This window comes from Saccopteryx bilineata, chromosome 2 (genome assembly GCF_036850765.1).
Source record: "Saccopteryx bilineata isolate mSacBil1 chromosome 2, mSacBil1_pri_phased_curated, whole genome shotgun sequence".
NCBI classification, from domain to species: Eukaryota; Metazoa; Chordata; class Mammalia; order Chiroptera; family Emballonuridae; genus Saccopteryx; species Saccopteryx bilineata.
Genome location: NC_089491.1, coordinates 143,292,408 through 143,306,486, shown reverse-complemented (window position 1 = coordinate 143,306,486; position 14,079 = coordinate 143,292,408). Strand labels below are relative to the sequence as shown.

Sequence of the window (14,079 nt, the reverse complement as noted above, 5' to 3'; positions counted from 1 at the left end):
GGAAACAGGAAAGAGAAATGTATGGCAAGATAAGATTTGGCATAAAGTGAGCCAGAGCCAGTAAGTGATGTGGGAGTTCAGAGAATGAAAAGGCCAGTGTTGGCTGGGAGCTAAGGAGGTCACTGTCTGGATCTTGGAAGATGGATCGGATTTGTAGAAAGGTGAAGTGTATATTTCATGGAGGTAGGAAAAAAGATGCTGAAGGCTTGCTTATATAACATAATAAAGAGTTTGAATTGAAAGTATTAAAAGTTTTAAAATTAGGATATAACTCGATCAGATAAATGTTTTAGAAATGTAGTAATTGGTATCATATGGAGAATGCATGGGGGAGACAGTGGCTCTAGCACAAATATACCGTATTTTTCGCTCCATAAGACGCACGCCCACCCTCACCCCCGCCCCCCCAAAGTGGAAGGGAAAATGCCTGTGCGTCTTATGGAGCGAAAAATATGGTGTTTTATTAAATATTTCAACACACCATTTGGTTCAGAATATTTTTTTTCTTATTTTCCTCCTTAAAACTCTAGGTGTGTCTTATGGTCAGGTGCGTCCTATGGAGTGAAAAATACGGTAATCAAGGAAAATAGCGAAGGCTATTGCAGTAATTTAAGAGATATTATGGTGTTCTGAACTCAAGAGATGTTTTGTTATCCTTTATTAAAATTGTTTATTGCCTGATCTGTGGTGGAGCAGTGGATAAAGCGTCGACCTGGAAATGCTGAGGTCGCCAGTTCAAAACCCTGGGCTTGCCTGGTCAAGGCACATATGGGAGTTGATGCTTTCAGCTCCTCCCCCCTTCTCTCTCTCTCTCTCTCTCTCTCTCTCTCTCTCTTCTCTCTCTGTTCCTGTCTGTCTATCCCTGTCTATCCCTCTCTCTGACTCTCTCTCTGTCAAAAAAAAAAAAATTGTTTATGCAATTTATTGCTCTCTCCTTTTTACCAACTTCATGATGGCCATCATATAGATTTCTGTTATTGCACATACTACACAAGATTGCAGTTATTTTTTTCCATGCTTCTATCCTCTACTAGTTCATTTCATCTTGTGTCCCAGTCATAGAGCTCAGTGCTCAGAAGATGTATTACACAAGTGAGTTTAATATATTCCTTAGCTGTTTGGTTAGCATGGGATTCATCTAAGCTGGTTAATTTCTTTTTTTTTTTTGTATTTTTTTGAAGCTGGAAATGGGGAGAGACAGTCAGACAGACTCCCGCATGCGCCGTACCGGGATCCACCTGGCACGCGCACCAGGGGCGAAGCTCTGCCCACCAGGGGGCGATGCTCTGCCCCTCCAGGGCGTTGCTCTGCCCCGACCAGAGCCACTCTAGCGCCTGGGGCAGAGGCCAAGGAGCCATCCCCAGTGCCCGGGCCATCTTTGCTCCAGTGGAGCCTTGGCTGCGGGAAGGGAAGAGAGAGACAGAGAGGAAAGAGGGGGGGTGGAGAAGCAAATGGGCGCTTCTCCTATGTGCCCTGGCCGGGAATCGAACCCGGGTCCCCCGCACGCCAGGCTGACGCTCTACCGCTGAGCCAACCGGCCAGGGCCTAAGCTGGTTAATTTCTTAAACTCAGCTCTAGAATGTTTAAAGATTCCAGTCTTAAATTGGGAGATAGTCAAAGGCTGTTCATATAAATACATTAAAGTAGTTCAGGTGATCGGCACAAAATTAAAAATTTGCATATTGACACTGTCTGCAAAAGGCATATTCCCCACATTTCAACTCCCTCAAGGCATGTCTGTTATTTTTTTCTCTTATAGTTTATTTGGGCATTATTCCATTTCCTTCATCGTGGTTATCAAATGAAGTTGAAAGCATTTGTATATAAAGAGTGCTAAAATGAGCAAAACTTACGTTTAATGTTTAAATATAATAGAGTAAAGGTAAGCATCTTTCAGAGAGAAAAAAACATTTTAATATTTTGTCTTGGAATTATTTTGCTACCAAGAACGATTTTTTATTTTTATTCTTAGATGGCTTTTATATGAAAAACCCCTAGGCGTAGCTATTTGGTAAACCCTTATGATTTCAGAGCAAAGATTAGAAAGAGTCACTGTCTACAAGAAATGTGAAAGGATGGACAAGAATAACATGTCTAAAATGCATACCACAAGCACAAAATATGTGTATATTTCTTTGGGCTCTTTAAGTACTTTTTAATGATTTTTTTTAATCCTTATTACAACCTGGGTAGATAAGCAGATTAGGTGTCATTTATTTCTGTTTGGCAGATGAGAAAATGTGGTGCTCTCTCCCATCAGCAGACTGTTTTTCCATGTTTCCTTATATCTCTGTGCATGATCTCTTGTAAAAGAACTTCGTGAACTATCATTTGGTACTAAATGTGGCCACTTTAAACCAAAATTCATGACCTTCTCTTCTTATGATGGTTTTTTAAATGTAGAGTGTAAATTCCCCAAAACAGTTAAGTGCACATTTTGAATAATGTGTATAGCACTGTTGGCACCAGAAGTAAGAAGATGTCAGTTACTTTGAGTCTGCAGCAGAATTTCAGTTCGAAAAATCCTTTTTGGTTGTTAAGATGACTTGTGGTTACATAAAAGGTCCTTGGGATACTATTTAAAAGTCTGGCTAAGAGTATTGTGTTAGATTTCTGTGGGTGGTGTGGTTAAGCCAAAATTTTGTATGTCATACTCAGAATCTGAGGGATTTGATCCTCACTTCATCTAACATTGTATTAAGTCTGTAAGCTCAGCATGCAGCTATTTATATCTTGTGGACAGTGCTTGCTGTTAGACTATTTTTGCCACCACTCAAGTTGCTATGGCCATGTGTGTAGGGCTATGGGCCAGTAGATCCCAACTCTTAAGTTGCCATTATCTGGAAAAACTGGTGAATATATAGATTTCAGGGTCTCACGCCAAGTGTCTATTTGGTAGATCTGCAGTGAAGCCCAGGAACCTAAATTTCATTAATTCGGTAATTATTTGAGTACCTACAATCTACATGTGTCAGGAACTTTGCTAGGTTATGGGACATGTCAATGTGTTCTCTCGTGGAGCCTTCTTGCTATTGTACGTGTGTGTGTATGTGGGAGTGCAGGAATCACTGCTGGGAAAAGGCAATAATATAATAAGTAAGATGATTATATAGTATGTTAGAAGGACATAAACCATTGTGGAAAAAATAAAATTGGTTAAGGTGGATTAGCAGTATAGAAAGTGGTATGTGTGGTGGTTAGGGATTGGAGGTACATATCCATATTATTTGAGTATGTTTTTTTATCACACTTTGAGAAACACTGCTGTAGACATTATAATTTAAATTGGTAATTTAGGTATATCCCAGGCCAGGTAGCTCAATTTGTTAGAGCAATGGTAGTGAACCTGGTCCCTACCACCGACTAGTGGGCGTTTCGTTTTTCATGGTGGGCAGTAGTGGAGCAACCAAAGTATAAATAAAGAGATAGATTTAACTATAATAAGTTGTTTTATAAAGATTTATTCTGCCAAACTTAGTGAAAATCTGACATAAAGTACTTGGTAAGTAATTATTATTATATGCTTTAACTTACTGTAACTCTGCTTTAAAATTTTATAAAGTAAAGTTACTTCCCTACTTTATAAATCACCATTACTGTGGAACTGGTGGGCGGTTAGAAAATTTTACTACTAACAGATCCAAAAGTGGGCAGTAGGTATAAAAAGGTTGACTACCCCTGCATTAGAACATCATCCCAATATACCAAGGTTGCAGATTCAGTCCCCAGTCAGGGAAAAAACTAGAATCACCCAATGAATGTATAAATAGATGAACAACAAATTCTTGTATTTCTCTCTCTTTCTCTCAAATCAATAAATAAACATTAAAAAATGATAACTTAGCCAGACCAGGTGGTGGCGCAGTGGATAGAGTGTACAACTGGGACTCAGTGGACCCACCTTCGAAACCCCAAGGTCACTGGCTTGAGCATGGGCTCATCTAGTTTGATTGCGGGCTCACCAGCTTGAGCGCGAGGTTGCTGGCTTGAGTGTGGGATTATAGACATGATCTCATGGTCGTTGGCTTGATCCCAAAGGTCAATGACTTGAGTAAGGGGTCACTCACTCTGCTGTTGCCCTCCCCTACACCCCGGTCAAGGCACATATGAGAAAGCAATTGATGAACAACTAAGGAGCCGCAACAAAGAATTGATGCTTCTCATCTCTTTCCCTTCCTGTGTATCTGTCCCTATCTCTGACTCTCTCCCTGTCCTCTGTCCAAAATAAATAAATAAATAAATAAAGATAATTTAATATTATTTCTTCTCATTAGTGTGGTTCTTAAAATTTTTTTAAATCTAGTATTAAACTCAAACATTATGTTATGAATTATAAAGAACCGAAAGAAACATAGTTTATAGGTTTTTTTTATTGATTTTGGAAGAGAGAGAGACAGCGAGAGAGAGAGAGAGAGAGAGAGAGAGAGAGGGAGGGAGGGAGGAGGGAGAGAGAGTGGGAAGCATCAACTCGTAGTTGCTTCATTTTAGTATTTGATTGCTTCTTGCATGTGCTTTGTTGGGGGCTGAGGCTCAAGCTGAGCCAGTGACCATTTGCTCAAGCCAGTGACCTTGGGCTCAAGCCAGCGACCTTGGGATCATGTCCATGGTCCTGCACTCAAGCCAGTAACCCCATCCTCAGGCTGGCAAGCCTGTGTGCAAGCCAGGGAGCCTGCACTCAAGCTAGTGACCTCAGGGTTTCAGGATGACACTATCCATAGTGCCACCACTGGTCAGACTAAAAATCTTTAAAAAAAATGAAATAATATAATATTTAGTCTTTTGAGTTGGATAACTTTCACTTAGTATTATGTTCTTGAGGTTCATCCAAGTCATTGCATGTATTAGTTTATCATTTGTTTTTATTGCAGAGTAATATTGTATTGTATGGCTATATTGCACTTCACCAATTGGTGAATATCTGGTTTGTTCTTAGTTTTTGGCTATTTTAAATAATGCTGCTGTGAGTTTTATATACCTTTCTTTGCATGCCCATTGCCTTTAGTACTGTTGGGTAGATATGTAGGAGTGGAATTACTAGGTCTATGGTAACAATGGAGATGAAGACTTGGGAGCTGTGACTATATACAAGGTCATTGTAAGTAACAAAAGATATGACATCTGAAAGTGCCATACAAATACTGTATTACCTAATCAGCAGTGGCTGGGTAGCTAAGTTAGTTAGAGCTGGTGTATCATCCCAATTCACGGAGGTTGCAGAACTGATCTGAATCAACCAACGAATGAAATAAGTGGAACAATAAACCCATGTCTGACTGTCTGTCTCTCTCCCCTCTCCCTCTATGTCTCTATTCTATAAGTCAATAAAAAATTTTTTTAAATGTTAGCTAATCAATTACCTGATGTATAAGTGGTAGACCAAGCTCTCCTGAACTTTAAAATGTAAGCTCTTTCTCTCAGTGAAGTACATTCCCATGACAAAATAATGGAGTAGATGTAAGCAGTAGCTGGGGGTTGAACTTACAGGATGTTAAGGTCTTTTCTGACTTTTCTAAGTTCTGAGGTTGAATGAGTTAAGAAAATGGAAAGACCACAAACCAGTGCCTGGCACATATTATGTGTTGTACTAAGTGTGACTATTCTGTAAATCTGTAGAATCTGTGTGGTCTCCATTAACTTGGACCAGTACTGTTTAGGTATATTGATACCATTTGATTGTAAAATATATACAGAAATAGCAAAATTAACTAAAATGCAATCCAGTGTTTTATTTATGTCTAATTATCTGTAACTTGATTTGCCAAAAGCAGTAATGGGGATTGCTTGGCTAGAATCATGTGAGGTTTCTGTAAAAACCTGGAAAATGAAAGAAAATTAAGTTTATTAACTGAAATTCAACAGGTTTTCTGTTTTTAAAAGGCAAATAGACAAAGACTATGACATTTGACATGAAGATGGCATCTGTATTGAATACTCTGTCCAGTTGACAGAAGAATTGGTTTAGGAAATGTGCTTTCTGGCTGTCCCAGGGCTTTGATTAGCTTCAGAAAGGAGCAATGAAGAAGATGAAACCAAGCATTCAGAATGAGGAGGAAGCGATTGAAGGATTTCCTGCAGACTGGTTTAGTATTGCAGGTACTCAAGTTCTGGACTGTGCCAGCACTGGTCTGGCTGACGGCTACACTGAGCCCAGCTGCTTGGCCTGCACTGCTGTGCTGAGCTCAGTATTAAACAAGTTAAAAGCTTAACCACTTTCCCTGTATTTCCTTGCTTTTCATTGATAAATTTGAATGGTTTATTGTGAGGATTAAATGAAATAAAATGAAATAACATGGAAACCCAGTACAGTGCCAGGCACACTGTAAATGCTAAACCTGTGTTAGTTCTTATTCTCCTACTCCACTGCAAACACAGGGATGGTTAAAAATGATTCTTTCTTATAACTTCAGGAAAGGATCAAAATGTTTCCTCAGTTAGTTTAATACTGCCTGTCTAAGCCTGAGTTTCCTAAACAACAGCCTGAGGCAAGGCCTGGGAGCCAATGCTCTGCCAGGAGTATAATCCTAGAGTATAGCAAAGTGAGAGGGAAAAATTACACAAGCCAAAGAAGAAGGGATAGCTGGTACAAAGTGCGCATTTTTGAGCTGGAAACACGACAGTGTCATCAGGGATGTCTCTGAGTAAACCATATGGAAACACTCATTTCAGAACAGTCTGTTGGATGGAGGAAAGAGGAATAATTAATGTTTTTTTCTTCCTATCTCTTGTGTTTCATTGGTTGGTGTGTGCCCCCTAGCTTACTGGGTTCTGCTACTGCCTTCTTGGTAGTTGGTGGGAAGCTAGATCTTGCCACCTAACGAGCAGCCCTTCACCTGAGTCTGGAAGCAGTGGGAGGCGCCAGGGCACCAGTGTGAGTCTGGTCGGACCAGGTCTGGAGCCAAGCTGCTGCAGGCAGTTCCAGTGTGGCTCCAGGAGACAGCTGACAGTGCTGGGAGGTGATGCAGGTGGGGCCGAGATAGCTGCAGAGGATCAGTTCACGACAGGGTCTTTATCACGCTATTGTCTCAGGAACATTTCATTTTCCAATGTTAATCCTTTTATGTATAACCTGTGGGGTAGTTCCCTGGTAGTATATATTTTTCTATTGATCTGAATTTTATTTTACGCTCTGACCAGTAAGAGCCAGCACTGCAGATGGTGCTGAATCTGCCTTTGAATGGGAGTGCACAGCACAGTACTGCAAATGCTCGCAGCTAACAAGAGCACCAAATGTCTCTTGAGCTGAGGGCCTTCTGCCAAGAGTAATGCACTTGACTTTGGCCTTTCCACTGACATTTATTTCACTTTCTGGCAAACACAAGTGGTTGACAAAAAGAGTGGAAGTGCTGGTTTTGCTGCGGAGCAACAAAGGACTAAACTATTGGATTGTAAATTCAAATGATCAGTGAGAGATTCTTCAAGGAATGCTAAGCAAATTGAGGATAACCTCCTTTCTACACAGCAGAAAGCATCATGCACATCTGCCACCAGAGAGGGCTGGCCCGCAGCTGTGTGAATAGGAGGATGATGGTGGAGGCAGTGTGAGAAGACAGACATATGCATGTCAGACTGTTCTCGCTCTTTCCATGATTACACCTATTGATTAGTTCCTGTCTCCTAATTCACGATTCTTCCCGTTAGCTGGAAATAACATTTTTTTTATGCTCAGGCCCTGCCAATTCTCCTCTCCTCCTGCAGTAGGAGCAATTGTATCTTACCCCCTGAACGTGTGCCTTGTGATTATTGTTTTTATCAATCTTTGCTTTTTATTTTATTTCTTTTTTCTTTTAAAAAAAATATGGAACACTTCACGAATCTGCGTTTCATTCTTGCGCAGGAGCCATACTAATCTTCTCTGTATTGTTCCAATTTTTGTATATGTGCTGCCGAAGCGAGCACTCAATCTTTTTTTTTAAATGATTACTCTTTATACCATTTGATTTAGATATTACTTTATCCATTAATAAGACTTACCATGTATTTCCCTGCACACAGGTGTGAGAGACTTGTTTCTCCAAAGAGATTGTAATGCCTTGTGTATAAAAATTCCTGTTTTAAATCTCCTCTGTTTCCCCCACTGAATTTAGTACAGGATTCACAGTAATTATTTTGGAAACTGATTCACATGATTTCGCCTGTCAACAGACCTCTAGCTATCTGAACTCAGGAACTGAAAGAATTCTGAAAACTTTTGAATGAATCCTTCAGTATTCACACTTGCTGCAATTTGCTATGCCAAACTGAAGATCCAAATAGGTTTGTAATTTTTTGATATCAGGGTTTGCAGTCAGAATTCTCTCTATCCAAGCTCAGGAACCAAATAGATTTAGACAGCATAGGATATCCTGTTGTGTTTCTGTGATGGGGTCAGAGCAGTTATACTGAGACTCGAGCTATAGCTCCTATCCTGATTACAGTACACAAATATAATACTCCTATTATCCTTGTTTCAAGGGCTATCACCAAGGAGGACTATGCATAGATTTTGACTTGAATTTTGGTTCTGGCACTTAATTGTCTGTGTTTACTTTTCTCACCTATAACATTGTGAAAATTATGTTTTTTTAGGATTATTGCACAGAATAAAAATTATTTATGTAAAGTGACTGGTATATATATGTAAAGCCAGGAGCCAAGGCCAGGGCCACTATCAGAGGAGCCCAGCCCATGCAGGTTCGCATTGGATTCGGACAGTCGGTAAAGAAACCATGGAGCCAAAAACTGGTGGGCCATAGTCTTTAATCTAGCTTGCACCCGGCGGGCAAGTAAAAATACACACTGGGCTCCAAAACCCAGTCACATTCAGTGCTCACAAAGCCACTGACTTATCCGAGTTTCCTAGAATCAAAGGTTTCTAGCTCAACAGCCTTATTCTCCTCAGTTCCCCATTTCCTTCCTTATCCCAGATACAAACTCTGTACAAACTGGCATCTCACTCAGTACTCCGCCATCTTGGCTGCTTTTCCTGGCCTTCTCCACGTGGCCTCCTCCCGCTGCTGGCTCTATTCTCTCTGCTCTCTCATGCTAACCTCAGGAACCAAGCGAGCAAACTCCCGCTCCGTTCCCATTTTATAGTGTAGAAATCCAAACCCTTAATCCAATATACATAATGGGGAAGTCTCTAATACAAAATCACTTCTATGAGGCATGATAGGATTGTACCACCTCACACCAAAAAGGGTGGGACAGGCTTAATCCCAAAACCAAGCCTCAGGCTACAACAATTCTCAACACACATTAATATCACCTGGGCAACGGCCTCTTTAACAAAGTGAACATAATACACTCTATCCGCCCAACAATATAGTAGGCACTTGATGAATAACAGATATTTTAGTCTCCATCATATTATTAATTATCTCATTCAGTCCTGACAAATTGTTTTCATCTCGTTTAAAGCACCCAGTCAGCTAGTATTTATTGAATAAGTTCTGTGTGTTCGATACTAAAATGTTCTGACTGAATGTATGATTCTCTTGTTGGTAACTCTTTTTTTGATGCAGGTTAGTTTAAGGTAAATGAAATTTATACCAAAATTTTGTGGTTGAGTAAGGTTTACATCTTGGGTCTCCTTTGTCTTTAATATTTTTTATTTGAAAAAAGTAGTCTTTTAAGTAAAGACTACCTTTAAGAAAAGTAAACCTAGTATATAATAATCCTGCTTATCTCTATTTTTTTCTCAGACACTTTAATCTCTTTCTTGTTATCTTGTTAGCATAGGTTGTTTGCTATTTGATTAAACCAGCATTTTCTTGGCTATTATAAATTCTTATTTAAATCGCTCATTCATATCAAAATGTACTAGGAATGATCTGAACATCCGTAGTGTGTAAAAGGTGTACTGTGAGTGGATTGCATGCGTGGAGGCAGGTCAGATGATTTTTTTATTTTATTCTTTGAATTATTTCCATAGTCTTCTCTCTCCCACCGTCCTAAGAACCTTCTAGGTGGAAAGCATAGTGTTAAGTGGGAGAAGAGATACAAAGAAATGAATTGGAAATGTTTTTACAGTCTCCTGCAACACAATTTGAGTGGAAGTGTGTGTGTGAGAGAGAAGAGACAAGTCCCACGTGAGGGTAAGGAGTGCAGTGGGACTGAGCGTGGAGGTGAAGAGAAAGGTGTTAAGCTTCCAAATCCCAAACTGCATGATATCCTAGCAGAGAGATAGGCTGTGTGATGGAAACTACTTGTAAAGCTCTACAATACGTAGTTGTTAATGGGAATTGAAAGAATTTCTTTAAACATGCCCTGGCCGGGTAGCTCAGTTGGTGAGAGCATTGTCCTGAAGCGCAGAGGTTGCTGGTCCAATCCTCAGTCAGGGCACATACAGGAACAGGTGTTCCTGTCTCCCTCTTTCTCTCTCCTTTCCCCTTTTTAAAAATTAATAAAAATAAACTTAAAAGCTTTGAATTGAAAAATTAAAGATTTTCATCTTCATAACAATAGATCCTTCAGAAAAAGTGCCTTGCACTCCAAGAGAGTGATAGGTAAAAATGTGCTGGGAAGGATCTGCTCTTAGGAGAGGATGGTCGTTCTCCCAGGAGCCCCAGACTCCTGGCATGCCCTGAAGACTATCGTAAGACACCTGAGTTTATGGTAAGCTTGTCTCCCCTAAAATTCTTTCATGGTTTAAAGGCTTACATATGTTATTTGGCTTGTGAGGATTCTGCACCGGCAATGGCAAGCAGATCCCAGTGGAAAGAAATCTGTGGGGAGATAATATTTTAGTTGCCAGCTAGTGTGGCAAGGAATGTGTTATTTGTCAACTTATACCACAGTTGCTTCTTTGACAGCTGTGCTATGGAGAAAAAAGAGAGAGGGAAGGAGGGAGAGAGACAGACAGGGACAGACAGGAAGGGAGAGAGATGAGAAGCATCAATTCTTCATTGCGGCTCCTTAGTTGTTCATTGATTGCTTTCTCATATGTGCCTTGACCCGGGGTGGGGGCTCCAGCTGAGTCAGTGATCTCTTGCTCAAGCCAGAGACCTTGGGTTCAAGCCAGTAACCTTGGGCTTCAAGCCAGAGACCTTGGGTCATGTTGATGACCTGCACTCAAACCAGTGACTCCATGTGCAAGCTGGTGAGCCCAGGTTCAAGCTAAGGAGCCTGCACTTAAGCCAAGTGAGCCCACACTTGGCCACCTTGACGTTTCGAACTTGGGTCCTCAGCATCCTAGGTTGACGCTCTATCCACTGAACCACTGCCTGATCAGGCTTATATCTTACTTTTGAATGAACAAATTTCTATATGTGAAAGATACATGGAGAGTATTATGTGAACTGTGAAACATGAACTATTTTTTTTCTTCTTAGATTTTTCAGGAGACATCGACATGCATATAATAAGTTCTTATTGAATAACTATTAAGTAATTAAATATTGAGTTAATATTAAGTTAATATCAACCTGTATGATAGATTTATTTCATTTGAAATTATTTTTTAAAAATTGAAAATGAACAGATGAAGTATTAATCTTACCAACTGTATATCATATGTACTAATACAAAATTTACATTTTAAAAAATGCCACTTTCACAGATGACTTTAAAAATCCCCAAATTTTGTAATTCAAGGCATTCTTTCTGTATCTACAAATTTCTTTTACAAGAATGCATTTCATTGCAGTGAGATTTCAGTATGTTTAGCGTTTTCCCAGTTTTTCTTAATAAGTGGCAATTTTTCATCATATTTTAACACTGTTATTATCTTGTAGCAAATGGTTTTATAAAACACAGAATTATCATAGTGAGTCACAGTCTAAATTAGCCAGCACTTTAGTTGTAATAGGGCTTTAAGGCTATTTGCTGTGTCTGTACACATGTCTATACATTAGATTGAAAAGTTCCTTGTCATATTTTTGTGAGCATGTTTACATTATGCTATAGATTTGGCTGCTCTAACAGATCTAATAGTGATCACGTGTATGAATGGAGACCACCATGCTTATATCCCAGCGGGAAGCAGTCCCTTTCTTTTAAAGGACTGACCTAAAAGTAGTACACATTTTTCTTGCATATTTTTATTTAGAACTCAGTTCTATCCCTATATGTAGTAACAAAGGAGGTTAAGAAATGTAGGATGCCATATACCTAGCTAAAATTTCTAATACTATGAAAGGAGAATGTGGATTTGGGGAGACATTTAACAGTTTCTGCAATGTTCCCTCTGTCTCCCAAACATGAAACACACCCATTCCCTCTTCAAGTCTCAGCCATCTCAGTTTATCGAATGTGAGTATGAATAAGAAATCAAGCCCTGATGGTTTTATGTTTGACACATTCAATCTGAAAGCCAATTTATCTGCCGTCTGCTCATCCCTGAACTCCTCTAAATGCATATCCAATATCCAATGGTAAGACTGAGGCAGGGTAGCCCTTCCAAAAGACATTGATAGAGGAGAAGCAGGGCAAGACACTCCTATTTGGAAAAGGGGGAGATAGGAAACCCAACAGTCACTCATCAACGGCAGAATCCTGTGTAGGAGTCATGAAGAGATTTTTATTCCGGACATAGAAGGAGTTCTTTGTTTTCCCTCCTGGCAAGCTTGCCCCCTTGCCCTCAGGGAAGAAATCACTTGTTCTCTGTGGTTCCTGGCCTTGTCCTTTGGGAAGTTCTTTATTGTCTATTATTCTCTATGGCCAAATCTAAAGTGGGCATTGGAAAGTCTACTCTTTCTTGTGGATAGATAGCTTTCAAAGCTGGCTTCCTGCTGGCACAGGTAAAGGCGCCTGAGGGGTTGCCTTTGAGTTGAGCATTTATAGGCTTTTACAGTTTGGGTATGTAATACAAGAACTTAGTGGTTTTTCTGCGTATTTGCACTTAGTTGCAAGTGCAAGTAAACATAGCCAACCCTTAACTGAGGCATAGTTTTGTGGGGCTTTTGTTTTTGTTTTTCCCCTAGCTAAAAATACTGGATTTTAATTGTTGCCCTTTGCACTCTGGGAATCCTTCAGTTTCTAATCAAGGTAGTAACCTTGATGGGTATGGAAATTTACATTTGTATAAATATAAACCATTTATGTTCTGTGAAATCAGAGTTGCTGGTTACGTTTAATATAGACTCTTGAGTATTCAGATATTTTGAGAAGGAATATTGAAGATATCTTTGTCCTGCCCTGATTTTTCCAAATAAATCTTTTGCCTCTTAAAGGGGGAATAAAAGGACAGTTTACCTTCAGTCTTTGGTAAAAAGATGTCAGACCCCTTAATCTCTTCTTAGTTGCAGGGCTGGTTCCCATGTCTGGCTGTGGACTCTTGGGGTTCCAGGATTGTTTCACCTCAGGCTTTGAACCGCCTGTTTCAACTGTTTGGGATATAGAAGAGCTTGATTTTTAAACCTTACGAAGCCCCATTTTACCACTCAGTCAACTTAGATTTCAAGCAAAGGTAGGGTGAGTTTTCTTCAGTGGAGCAGAATTCCCTTCCCCTTGTGCTTGAGACTGCTTTATTTAGGCTAAGTTTATATCTCTAGAAATATATATTTTTTTAAAGCAGCAAGAAGTAGCCGATGCATACTAATGATCTTACTTTTTCCAAACACTTCCCTTCAAGCATGGCTTGGTTAGAGCTTTTAAGACATTAACTTTGAAGGTGACAGTTTGACCAAACGTTTTGCCATGGAATAGCAGACGTCGGCAGCTTTTCCTCTGGTTGTGTTTCCTCACCTTCAGCTGCTCAACCTCCAAGTTGGGATCACACGTGATAGATTCTGTGAGAGCAGCTATCAAATTATGTGTGTTACTTAGGACATGGTTTCGGCTGCTCTAACAAAGACCCCAAATTACAAGCACTTAATCAAAAAATATAGCCTCTCTTGCATATTCCATCCGGCACCAGAAGCGCAGAGCTGCCATGGTGTTGAGGATGGAGGACCCTTCCGTTTAGTAGCTCCACCGTCCTGTGAGTGTTGCCCTTGTCGTGATCCCAGGTGGGGCGTGGCCACCACTCCTGCATTCCTGCCCGTGAGAAGGGAAGGCCAAAAGGGAAGGCCCTTTTCTCCATTTAAGACTCAATCAACTGTTCACATCAACCAAAACATAGCCATATGGCCACATCCAGCTGCAAAGAAGCTTAAAATAGGC

At 40.1% G+C, this 14,079-nt stretch overlaps 1 protein-coding gene and 1 non-coding gene across 17 annotated transcripts in view; one reads left to right on the top strand and one right to left on the bottom strand.

Moving 5' to 3' along the window:
• KIF21A (kinesin family member 21A) overlaps positions 1–14,079 on the top strand; it is a 156,465-nt gene that overhangs the window by 48,427 nt on the left and 93,959 nt on the right. The gene's annotated exons all lie outside the window — the stretch shown is intronic.
• LOC136327896 (U6 spliceosomal RNA) lies at positions 7,790–7,896 on the bottom strand. Its single transcript, XR_010729954.1, has one exon. It is a non-coding gene; the product is annotated as a U6 spliceosomal RNA (small nuclear RNA).